Below are 10,609 nucleotides of genomic sequence, written 5' to 3' on the forward strand. Positions count from 1 at the left end.
ACGTGGGACAGGGAGAGAATGTTGAGATGACACCATAGTGATGGTGTCAGTCAACTTACACCATGGTGGTGGTGTCAGCCAACTTACACCATGGTGATAGTGTCAGTCAACTTTCACCATGGTGATGGTGTCAGCCAACTTACACCATGGTGATGGTGTTAGCCAACTTACACTATGGTGATGGTGTCAGCCAACTTACACTATGGTGATGGTGTCAGCCAACTTACACCATGGTGACGGTGTCAGCCAACTTACACCATGGTGATAGTGTCAGTCAACTTACACCATGGTGATAGTGTCAGTCAACTTACACCATGGTGATAGTGTCAGCCAATTTACACCATGGTGATAGTGTCAGCCAACTTACACCATGGTGATGGTGTCAGCCAACTTACACTATGGTGACGGTATCACCCAACTTACACCATAGAGATAGTGTCAGCCAACTTACACCATGGTGATGGTGTCATCCAACTTACACTATGGTGATGGTGTCAGCCAACTTACACCATGGTGACGGTGTCAGCCAACTTACACCATGGTGATAGTGTCAGTCAACTTACACCATGGTGATGGTGTCAGCCAACTTACACCATGGTGATAGTGTCATCCAATTTACACCATGGTGACAGTGTCAGCCAACTTACACCATGGTGATGGTGTCAGCCAACTTACACCATGGAGATGGTGTTAGCCAACTTACACTATGGTGATGGTGTCAGCCAACTTACACTATGGTGATAGTGTCAGCCAACTTACACCATGGTGACGGTGTCAGCCAACTTACACCATGGTGATAGTGTCAGTCAACTTACACCATGGTGATAGTGTCAGCCAACTTACACCATGGTGATGGTGTCAGCCAACTTACACCATGGTGATGGTGTCAGCCAACTTACACTATGGTGACGGTATCAGCCAACTTACACCATAGAGATAGTGTCAGCCAACTTACACCATGGTGATGGTGTCAGCCAACTTACACCATAGAGATAGTGTCAGCCAACTTACACCATGATGATGGTGTCAGCCAACTTACACCATGGTGATGGTGTCAGCCAACTTACACCATGGTGATGGTGTCAGCCAACTTACACCATGGTGATGGTGTCAGCCAACTTACACCATGGTGATGGTGTCAGCCAACTTACACCATGGTGATGGTGTCAGCCAACTTACACCATGATGATGGTGTCAGCCAACTTACACCATGGTGATGGTGTCAGCCAACTTACACCATGGAGATGGTGTCAGCCAACTTACACCATGGTGATGGTGTCAGCCAACTTACACCATGGTGTAAGCTGGCTGACACCAATCAACATTCTGTGTTATAGCCAATGACTGAAACACTGTCGATGGTACCTCCCAGCTGTCAGTGTTGTGTTGATGGTACCTACCAGCTGTCAGTGTTGTGTTGATGGTACCTACCAGCTGTCACTGTTGTGTTGATGGTACCTACCAGCTGTCACTGTTGTGTTGATGGTATCTACCAGCTGTCACTGTTGTGTTGATGGTACCTACCAGCTGTCACTGTTGTGTTGATGGTACCTACCAGCTGTCACTGTTGTGTTGATGGTACCTACCAGCTGTCAGTGTTGTGTTGATGGTACCTACCAGCTGTCACTGTTGTGTTGATGGTACCTACCAGCTGTCACTGTTGTGTTGATGGTATCTACCAGCTGTCAGTGTTGTGTTGATGGTACCTCCCAGCTGTCACTGTTGTGTTGATGGTACCTACCAGCTGTCAGTGTTGTGTTGATGGTACCTACCAGCTGTCACTGTTGTGTTGATGGTACCTACCAGCTGTCACTGTTGTGTTGATGGTACCTACCAGCTGTCAGTGTTGTGTTGATGGTACCTACCAGCTGTCACTGTTGTGTTGATGGTACCTCCCAGCTGTCACTGTTGTGTTGATGGTACCTACCAGCTGTCACTGTTGTGTTGATGGTACCTACCAGCTGTCACTGTTGTGTTGATGGTACCTACCAGCTGTCACTGTTGTGTTGATGGTACCTCCCAGCTGTCACTGTTGTGTTGATGGTACCTACCAGCTGTCACTGTTGTGTTGATGGTACCTACCAGCTGTCACTGTTGTGTTGATGGTACCTACCAGCTGTCACTGTTGTGTTGATGGTATCTACCAGCTGTCAGTGTTGTGTTGATGGTACCTCCCAGCTGTCACTGTTGTGTTGATGGTACCTACCAGCTGTCAGTGTTGTGTTGATGGTACCTACCAGCTGTCACTGTTGCGTTGATGGTACCTACCAGCTGTCACTGTTGTGTTGATGGTACCTACCAGCTGTCACTGTTGTGTTGATGGTATCTACCAGCTGTCAGTGTTGTGTTGATGGTACCTCCCAGCTGTCACTGTTGTGTTGATGGTACCTACCAGCTGTCAGTGTTGTGTTGATGGTACCTACCAGCTGTCACTGTTGTGTTGATGGTACCTACCAGCTGTCACTGTTGTGTTGATGGTATCTACCAGCTGTCAGTGTTGTGTTGATGGTACCTCCCAGCTGTCACTGTTGTGTTGATGGTACCTACCAGCTGTCAGTGTTGTGTTGATGGTACCTACCAGCTGTCAGTGTTGTGTTGATGGTACCTACCAGCTGTCACTGTTGTGTTGATGGTACCTACCAGCTGTCAGTGTTGTGTTGATGGTACCTACCAGCTGTCACTGTTGTGTTGATGGTACCTCCCAGCTGTCACTGTTGTGTTGATGGTACCTACCAGCTGTCAGTGTTGTGTTGATGGTACCTACCAGCTGTCACTGTTGTGTTGATGGTACCTACCAGCTGTCACTGTTGTGTTGATGGTACCTCCCAGCTGTCACTGTTGTGTTGATGGTACCTACCAGCTGTCACTGTTGTGTTGATGGTACCTACCAGCTGTCACTGTTGTGTTGATGGTACCTACCAGCTGTCACTGTTGTGTTGATGGTACCTACCAGCTGTCACTGTTGTGTTGATGGTACCTACCAGCTGTCACTGTTGTGTTGATGGTACCTACCAGCTGTCACTGTTGTGTTGATGGTATCTACCAGCTGTCAGTGTTGTGTTGATGGTACCTCCCAGCTGTCACTGTTGTGTTGATGGTACCTACCAGCTGTCAGTGTTGTGTTGATGGTACCTACCAGCTGTCACTGTTGTGTTGATGGTACCTCCCAGCTGTCACTGTTGTGTTGATGGTACCTACCAGCTGTCACTGTTGTGTTGATGGTACCTACCAGCTGTCACTGTTGTGTTGATGGTACCTACCAGCTGTCACTGTTGTGTTGATGGTACCTACCAGCTGTCACTGTTGTGTTGATGGTACCTACCAGCTGTCACTGTTGTGTTGATGGTACCTACCAGCTGTCACTGTTGTGTTGATGGTATCTACCAGCTGTCAGCTAGTACACACCCGTGTACCCAAGAAATAACCAAGCCGAAGCCATAACCAACTGCACTGCCCCTCCAGGACATGTGTTCGAATCTCCTCATTTTACCATAATCAGTAACTCTCTTCGTTAGCATCTTAGAACACATGTGATATATGGCTTGAATATGAAACAAACTAAGATATTACATACACAAAATTTCCATATTGCTTTCGCCACTGCGTCCCAATCCTCTCATCTGACTCCAACTTCCACTTCGATCCTTCGCTAAGTTGAAATCTGGGCCCAATATCCAAAATTTCACATAAATGTCCTGTAATTACTTTGTGTTATGGTTATGGGGAGAAATATAATCTATGGTTGTTAGAGGTCAGTGTGGGAGAGTTGATGGACCAGGTACAGGAGAAGTCTAAGAAGATCCGAATGTCCCTTGTACGCGGTTGCCATGGTAACCATTTACACTATATAATATACCACACGATTGTCCTGTCATTACCAGGTGTGTTGCTGACGCTACCACAGGTGTGTGTGATTCTGCCTCCTCAGGTGTGTATGTCTCTCTGGCTCTTCAGGTGTGTTGCTGATACGACAGGTGTATTTCTGCTTTGACCAGGTGTGTTACTGTTACGATAGGTGTGTTGCTGGCTTGACCAGGTGTGTTGCTGGCTTGACCAGGTGTGTTGCTACTAAGACAGGTGTTGGTCTCTGGCTTGACCAGCGGCATTTTTATTTGTGATAATTAATGTGTGCCGGTGTGGAGGGGCAGGCCAGTAAAAGGCCTCGGTCAGAGGACGAAAATATTCCTTGGTCTCAGACCAAAGAGAGAGGGAGATCAGTCCCCAATATTACACTCTTTCAATATTCTCTTTATTTACAGGTAACAACCACCACTATTACCACCACTACTACCACTATTACCACCACTACCACCACCATGAAGGGCGTCTCTACCACCCCCGTGCTTCTGTTTGCCCTGCTGATGACGGTACTATCCAGCAGACAGACCATTGCAGCTCCCGGCCCTCAGCACGAAAGTGACTTTACAACCGATATCTCACACCTTACAACCTCTACAACATCCCATGATGTCAGTACCGCAGGGTCAGGGATCAGTACCACAGGGACAGAGATCAGTACCACAGGGTCAGGTACCAGTACCACAGGGTCAGGTACCAGTACCACAGGGCCAAGCATCGGTGCCACAGGGCCAGGCATCGGTGCCACAGGAGGTGCCACCGTCTTCGCCTCGTACAAACCCTGCTTATTTTATGTTTTATGTCGCATTAATTAGTGACAGGTGAGACAAACACACCTGTCTCTCTCCTGTTGGGTTTACGGGTGTACACTGGTGCCACGTCTGTGTCTACACTCTCTCAATGACCCTTAGTGACCCGTGGCCCTGAAATGACCTGATGCCTGAAATTACGAACCACTGTTGACCTCTGATGACCTTGTCAAGGACCTGAATTACTGAGTGTATATAAACTGAAAAGTGTATGTCTCTCAGTGTATATACACTGATAAATGTATGTCTCTCAGTGTATATACACTGATAAATGTATGTCTCTCAGTGTATATACACTGATAAATGTCTCTCAGTGTATATACACTGATAAATGTATGTCTCTCAGTGTATATACACTGATAAATGTATGTGTCTCAGTATATATACACTGATAAATGTGTCTCAGTGTATATACACTGATACATGTATGTCTCTCAGTGTATATACACTGATAAATGTATGTCTCTCAGTGTATATACATTAATAAATGTATGTCTCAGTGTATATACACTGATAAATGTGTCTCAGTGTATATACACTGATACATGTATGTCTCTCAATGTATATACACTGATACATGTATGTCTCTCAGTGTATATACACTGATAAATGTATGTGTCTCAGTGTATATACACTGATACATGTATGTGTCTCAGTGTATATACACTGATACATGTATGTGTCTCAGTGTATATACACTGATACATGTATGTGTCTCAGTGTATATACACTGATACATGTATGTGTCTCAGTGTATATACACTGGTAGTTTATATTAATCACTGATTTGTGCAATAAAATATTCTTGACTGACGGTGTACAGTGACATTCACTTTTAATGACCCTCGTGTAGTAGACAGTCTTTAAGTGGCACTTAAGTGTCCCTGTTTCCTAATGACCCTCATTTTTCCACTTTTTTCTGTGTCACATGTGCAACATCTGGGTATATTTATTGTAGACGTTTCGCCCTCCAGTGCCTTTATCAATACAAATTCCAGGACATAACTTGAAGACAGGAGAACTATGTACAGAAGATGAGGTAATCAGTCCCTCAACCTAGCAGGAGGTGCGAAGAGCACCGTAGTCGTGGAGATTCTGAAACAGAAGTAAGGCGCTTGACGCTTATATACTAACGTCAGGTGGAAATGGGACGGGTAGCACCTACTGCTAGGTTGAGGGACTGATTACCTCATCTTCTGTACATAGTTCTACTGTCGTCAAGTTATGTCCTGGAATCTGTATTGATAAAGCCACTGGATGGCGAAACGTCTACAATAAAGATACCCAGATGTTGCACATGTGTCTTAATTTCAGGAATTAAGTACAGATCCTGGACTTCACCTTACGAAACAGACAAAGGAAATGTGATAGTAATTATAGACAAGGTAGATTATAGTGGAAAATGGATAAGTTATTGTGAGACGGGAGAACTTACGAGCCTCGTAACTTTCAAAGCAACAGAAAATAAATGGTAAACAGAGTCGGAGGTTGTAGCAGTGAAAATCTGTGTCCCACAAGGCACAGTACTCACCCCCATCCTGTTCCTCGTTGAAGCAGTGAAAATCTGTATCCCACAAGGCACAGTACTCACCCCCGTCCTGTTCCTCGTTGTAGCAGTGAAAATCTGTGTCCCACAAGGCACAGTACTCACCCCCATCCTGTTCCTCGTTGTAGCAGTGAAAATCTGTGTCCCCACAAGGAACAGTACTCACCCCCATCCTGTTCCTCGTTGTAGCAGTGAAAATCTGTGTCCCACAAGGCACAGTACTCACCCCCATCCTGTTCCTCGTTGTAGCAGTGAAAATCTGTGTCCCACAAGGCACAGTACTCACCCCCATCCTGTTCCTCGTTGTAGCAGTGAAAATCTGTGTCCCACAAGGCACAGTACTCACCCCCCCTCCTGTTCCTCGTTGTAGCAGTGAAAATCTGTGTCCCACAAGGTACAGTACTCACCCCATCCTGTTCCTCGTTGTAGCAGTGAAAATCTGTGTCCCACAAGGGACAGTACTCACCCCCATCCTGTTCCTCGTTGTAGCAGTGAAAATCTGTGTCCCACAAGGCACAGTACTCACCCCCATCCTGTTCCTCGTTGTAGCAGTGAAAATCTGTGTCCCACAAGGTACAGTACTCACCCCCATCCTGTTCCTCGTTGTAGCAGTGAAAATCTGTGTCCCACAAGGCACAGTACTCACCCCCCATCCTGTTCCTCGTCGTAGCAGTGAAAATCTGTGTCCCACAAGGCACAGTACTCACCCCATCCTGTTCCTCGTTGTAGCAGTGAAAATCTGTGTCCCACAAGGAACAGTACTCACCCCCATCCTGTTCCTCGTTATAGCAGCGAAAATCTGTGTCCCACAAGGAACAGTACTCACCCCCATCCTGTTCCTCGTTATAGCAGCGAAAATCTGTGTCCCACAAGGTACAGTGCTCACCCCCATCCTGTTCCTCGTCCTCATAACTGATATAAATAAACATATAAACTACAACACAGCGTCTTCCTTGGCTGACCATACTAGAACTAGCATGACAGAGTCAACCATTGAGGACACTGTAAACGTCCAAGCGGACATTAGCCAAATCTTTCAATACAATACAATACAATGTCCAATTTGGACAAATCCTTCTTTATCACATTATGGAAGACTTGAGGAGATAAAAGCTAGAACAAAGACGAAGACTAAACAGGAAAGACTAACAAGAAGAAACAATTAACTTGATAGAATAAACTAACGTGAAAGACCTAGGAGTGATCATGTCACAAGATCTATTAAAACATGATAGACTGACAGTGTGAGTCAACAGTCTCCAATGAGTGGTACCAGTTGTTTCCCCAGCTGGTTAGTGAGTCGTATGTGTGTGAGTCAGTGGGGTCACAGTGTAGTTAGTGAGTCGTACGTGTGTGAGTCAGTGGTGTCAGAGTGTAGTTAGTGAGTCGTAGTGAGTAGTGTAGTTAGTGAGTCGTATGTGTGTGAGTCAGTGGTGTCAGAGTGTAGTCTTTGAGTCGTATGTGTGTGAGTCAGTGGTGTCAGAGTGTAGTTAGTGAGTCGTATGTGTGTGAGTCAATGGTGTCAGAGTGTAGTTAGTGAGTCGTATGTGTGTGAGTCAGTGGTGTCAGAGAGTAGTTAGTGAGTCGTACGTGTGTGAGTCAATGGTGTCAGAGTGTAGTTAGTGAGTCGTATGTGTGTGAGTCAGTGGTGTCACAGTGTAGTCTTTGAGTCGTATGTGTGTGAGTCAGTGGTGTCACAGTGTAGTCTTTGAGTCGTATGTGTGTGAGTCAGTGGTGTCAGAGTGTAGTTAGTGAGTCGTATGTGCGTGAGTCAGTGGTGTCAGAGTGTAGTTAGTGAGTCGTATGTGTGTGAGTCAGTGGTGTCAGAGTGTAGTTAGTGAGTCGTATGTGTGTGAGTCAGTGGTGTCAGAGTGTAGTTAGTGAGTCGTACGTGTGTGAGTCAGTGGTGTCAGAGTGTAGTTAGTGAGTCGTATGTGTGTGAGTCAGTGGTGTCAGTGTAGTTAGTGAGTCGTATGTGTGTGAGTCAGTGGTGTCACAGTGTAGTTAGTGAGTCGTATGTGTGTGAGTCAGTGGTGTCAGAGTGTGGTTAGTGAGTCGTATGTGTGTGAATCAGTGGTGTCAGAGTGTAGTTAGTGAGTCGTATGTGTGTGAGTCAGTGGTGTCACAGTGTAGTTAGTGAGTCGTATGTGTGTGAGTCAGTGGTGTCACAGTGTAGTTAGTGAGTCGTATGTGTGTGAGTCAGTGGTGTCACAGTGTAGTTAGTGAGTCGTATGTGTGTGAGTCAGTGGTGTCAGAGTGTAGTTAGTGAGTCGTATGTGTGTGAGTCAGTGGTGTCACAGTGTAGTTAGTGAGTCGTATGTGTGTGAGTCAGTGGTGTCAGAGTGTAGTTAGTGAGTCGTACGTGTGTGAGTCAGTGGTGTCAGAGTGTAGTTAGTGAGTCGTATGTGTGTGAGTCAGTGGTGTCAGAGTGTAGTTAGTGAGTCGTATGTGTGTGAGTCAGTGGTGTCAGAGTGTAGTTAGTGAGTCGTATGTGTGTGAGTCAGTGGTGTCAGAGTGTAGTTAGTGAGTCGTATGTGTGTGAGTCAGTGGTGTCAGAGTGTAGTTAGTGAGTCGTATGTGTGTGAGTCAGTGGTGTCAGAGTGTAGTTAGTGAGTCGTATGTGTGTGAGTCAGTGGTGTCACAGTGTAGTCTCCCACAAACAACAATTTGTCGCCCATACAGTAGGCTTCTTCAGTCATATACAGAGGCAGCAGGTGCAGTAGTGAGATGAAGATAATGTAATCAGTCCACCAACCTTGGAGAGAAAGTATTTGAGGTGGTCAGTCCCTCAGCATGGAGAAGAATTCAGCTCCATGGTCTGGAATGATACTGGAACGAGTGTAAGGACGCATTTGAAGTCTTAAATCAGTCTTATAAGCCTTCTACTGCTCTATTATTTTTCACAGGACCTTGATAATGTGAGAAATCACGAAAGCTGTTGGAAGTTCACTAATTTTTCACAGTGGTTGTTCTGCATAACCAGAGTTGTTTAAGAAAAATGAGGGGACGACAGCCCTCTGGAACTCTGGAACAAATGCAGAGAGCGAGGCGGCCACGGGAGTAATGAAGGACTTAAAGATGACAGCAGTGAGTATTGTATATAACTCTGCTGTGGATGGTAGTGGCTAGTTTATTGTGTACCTCATATCCATCCTGTGGATGGTAGTGGCTAGTTTATTGTGTACCTCATATCCATCTTGTGGATGGCAGTGGCTAGTTTACTGTGTACCTCATATCCATCCTGTGAATGGCAGTGGCTAGTTTACTGTGTACCTCATATCCATCCTGTGGATGGTAGTGGCTAGTTTATTGTGTACCTCATATCCATCTTGTGGATGGTAGTGGCTAGTTTATTGTGTACCTCATATCCATCCTGTGGATGGTAGTGGCTAGTTTATTGTGTACCTCATATCCATCCTGTGGATGGTAGTAGCTAGTTTATTGTGTACCTCATATCCATCCTGTGGATGGTAGTGGCTAGTTCATTGTGTACCTCATATCCATCTTGTGGATGGTAGTAGCTAGTTTATTGTGTACCTCATATCCATCTTGTGGATGGTAGTGGCTAGTTTATTGTGTACCTCATATCCATCCTGTGGATGGTAGTGGCTAGTTTATTGTGTACCTCATATCCATCTTGTGGATGGTACTAGCTAGTTTATTGTGTACCTCATATCCATCTTGTGGATGGTAGTGGCTAGTTTATTGTGTACCTCATATCCATCCTGTGGATGGTAGTGGCTAGTTTATTGTGTACCTCATATCCATCTTGTGGATGGTAGTGGCTAGTTTATTGTGTACCTCATATCCATCTTGTGGATGGTAGGGGCTAGTTTATTGTGTACCTCATATCCATCCTGTGGATGGTAGTGGCTAGTTTATTGTGTACCTCATATCCATCCTGTGGATGGTAGTGGCTAGTTTATTGTGTACCTCATATCCATCCTGTGGATGGCAGTGGCTAGTTCATTGTGTACCTCATATCCATCCTGTGGATGGTAGTGGCTAGTTCATTGTGTACCTCATATCCATCCTGTGGATGGTAGTGGCTAGTTTATTGTGAACCTCATATCCATCCTGTGGATGGTAGTGGCTAGTTTATTGTGTACCTCATATCCATCCTGTGGATGGTAGTGGCTAGTTTATTGTGTACCTCATATCCATCCTGTGGATGGTAGTGGCTAGTTTATTGTGTACCTCATATCCATCCTGTGGATGGTAGTGGCTAGTTTATTGTGTACCTCATATCCATCCTGTGGATGGTAGTGGCTAGTTTATTGTGTGCCTCATATCCATCCTGTGGATGGTAGTGGCTAGTTTATTGTGTACCTCATATCCATCCTGTGGATGGTAGTGGCTAGTTTATTGTGTACCTCTTATCCATCCTGTGGATGGT

This window comes from Cherax quadricarinatus, chromosome 84 (assembly GCF_038502225.1).
Source record: "Cherax quadricarinatus isolate ZL_2023a chromosome 84, ASM3850222v1, whole genome shotgun sequence".
NCBI classification, from domain to species: domain Eukaryota; kingdom Metazoa; phylum Arthropoda; class Malacostraca; order Decapoda; family Parastacidae; genus Cherax; species Cherax quadricarinatus.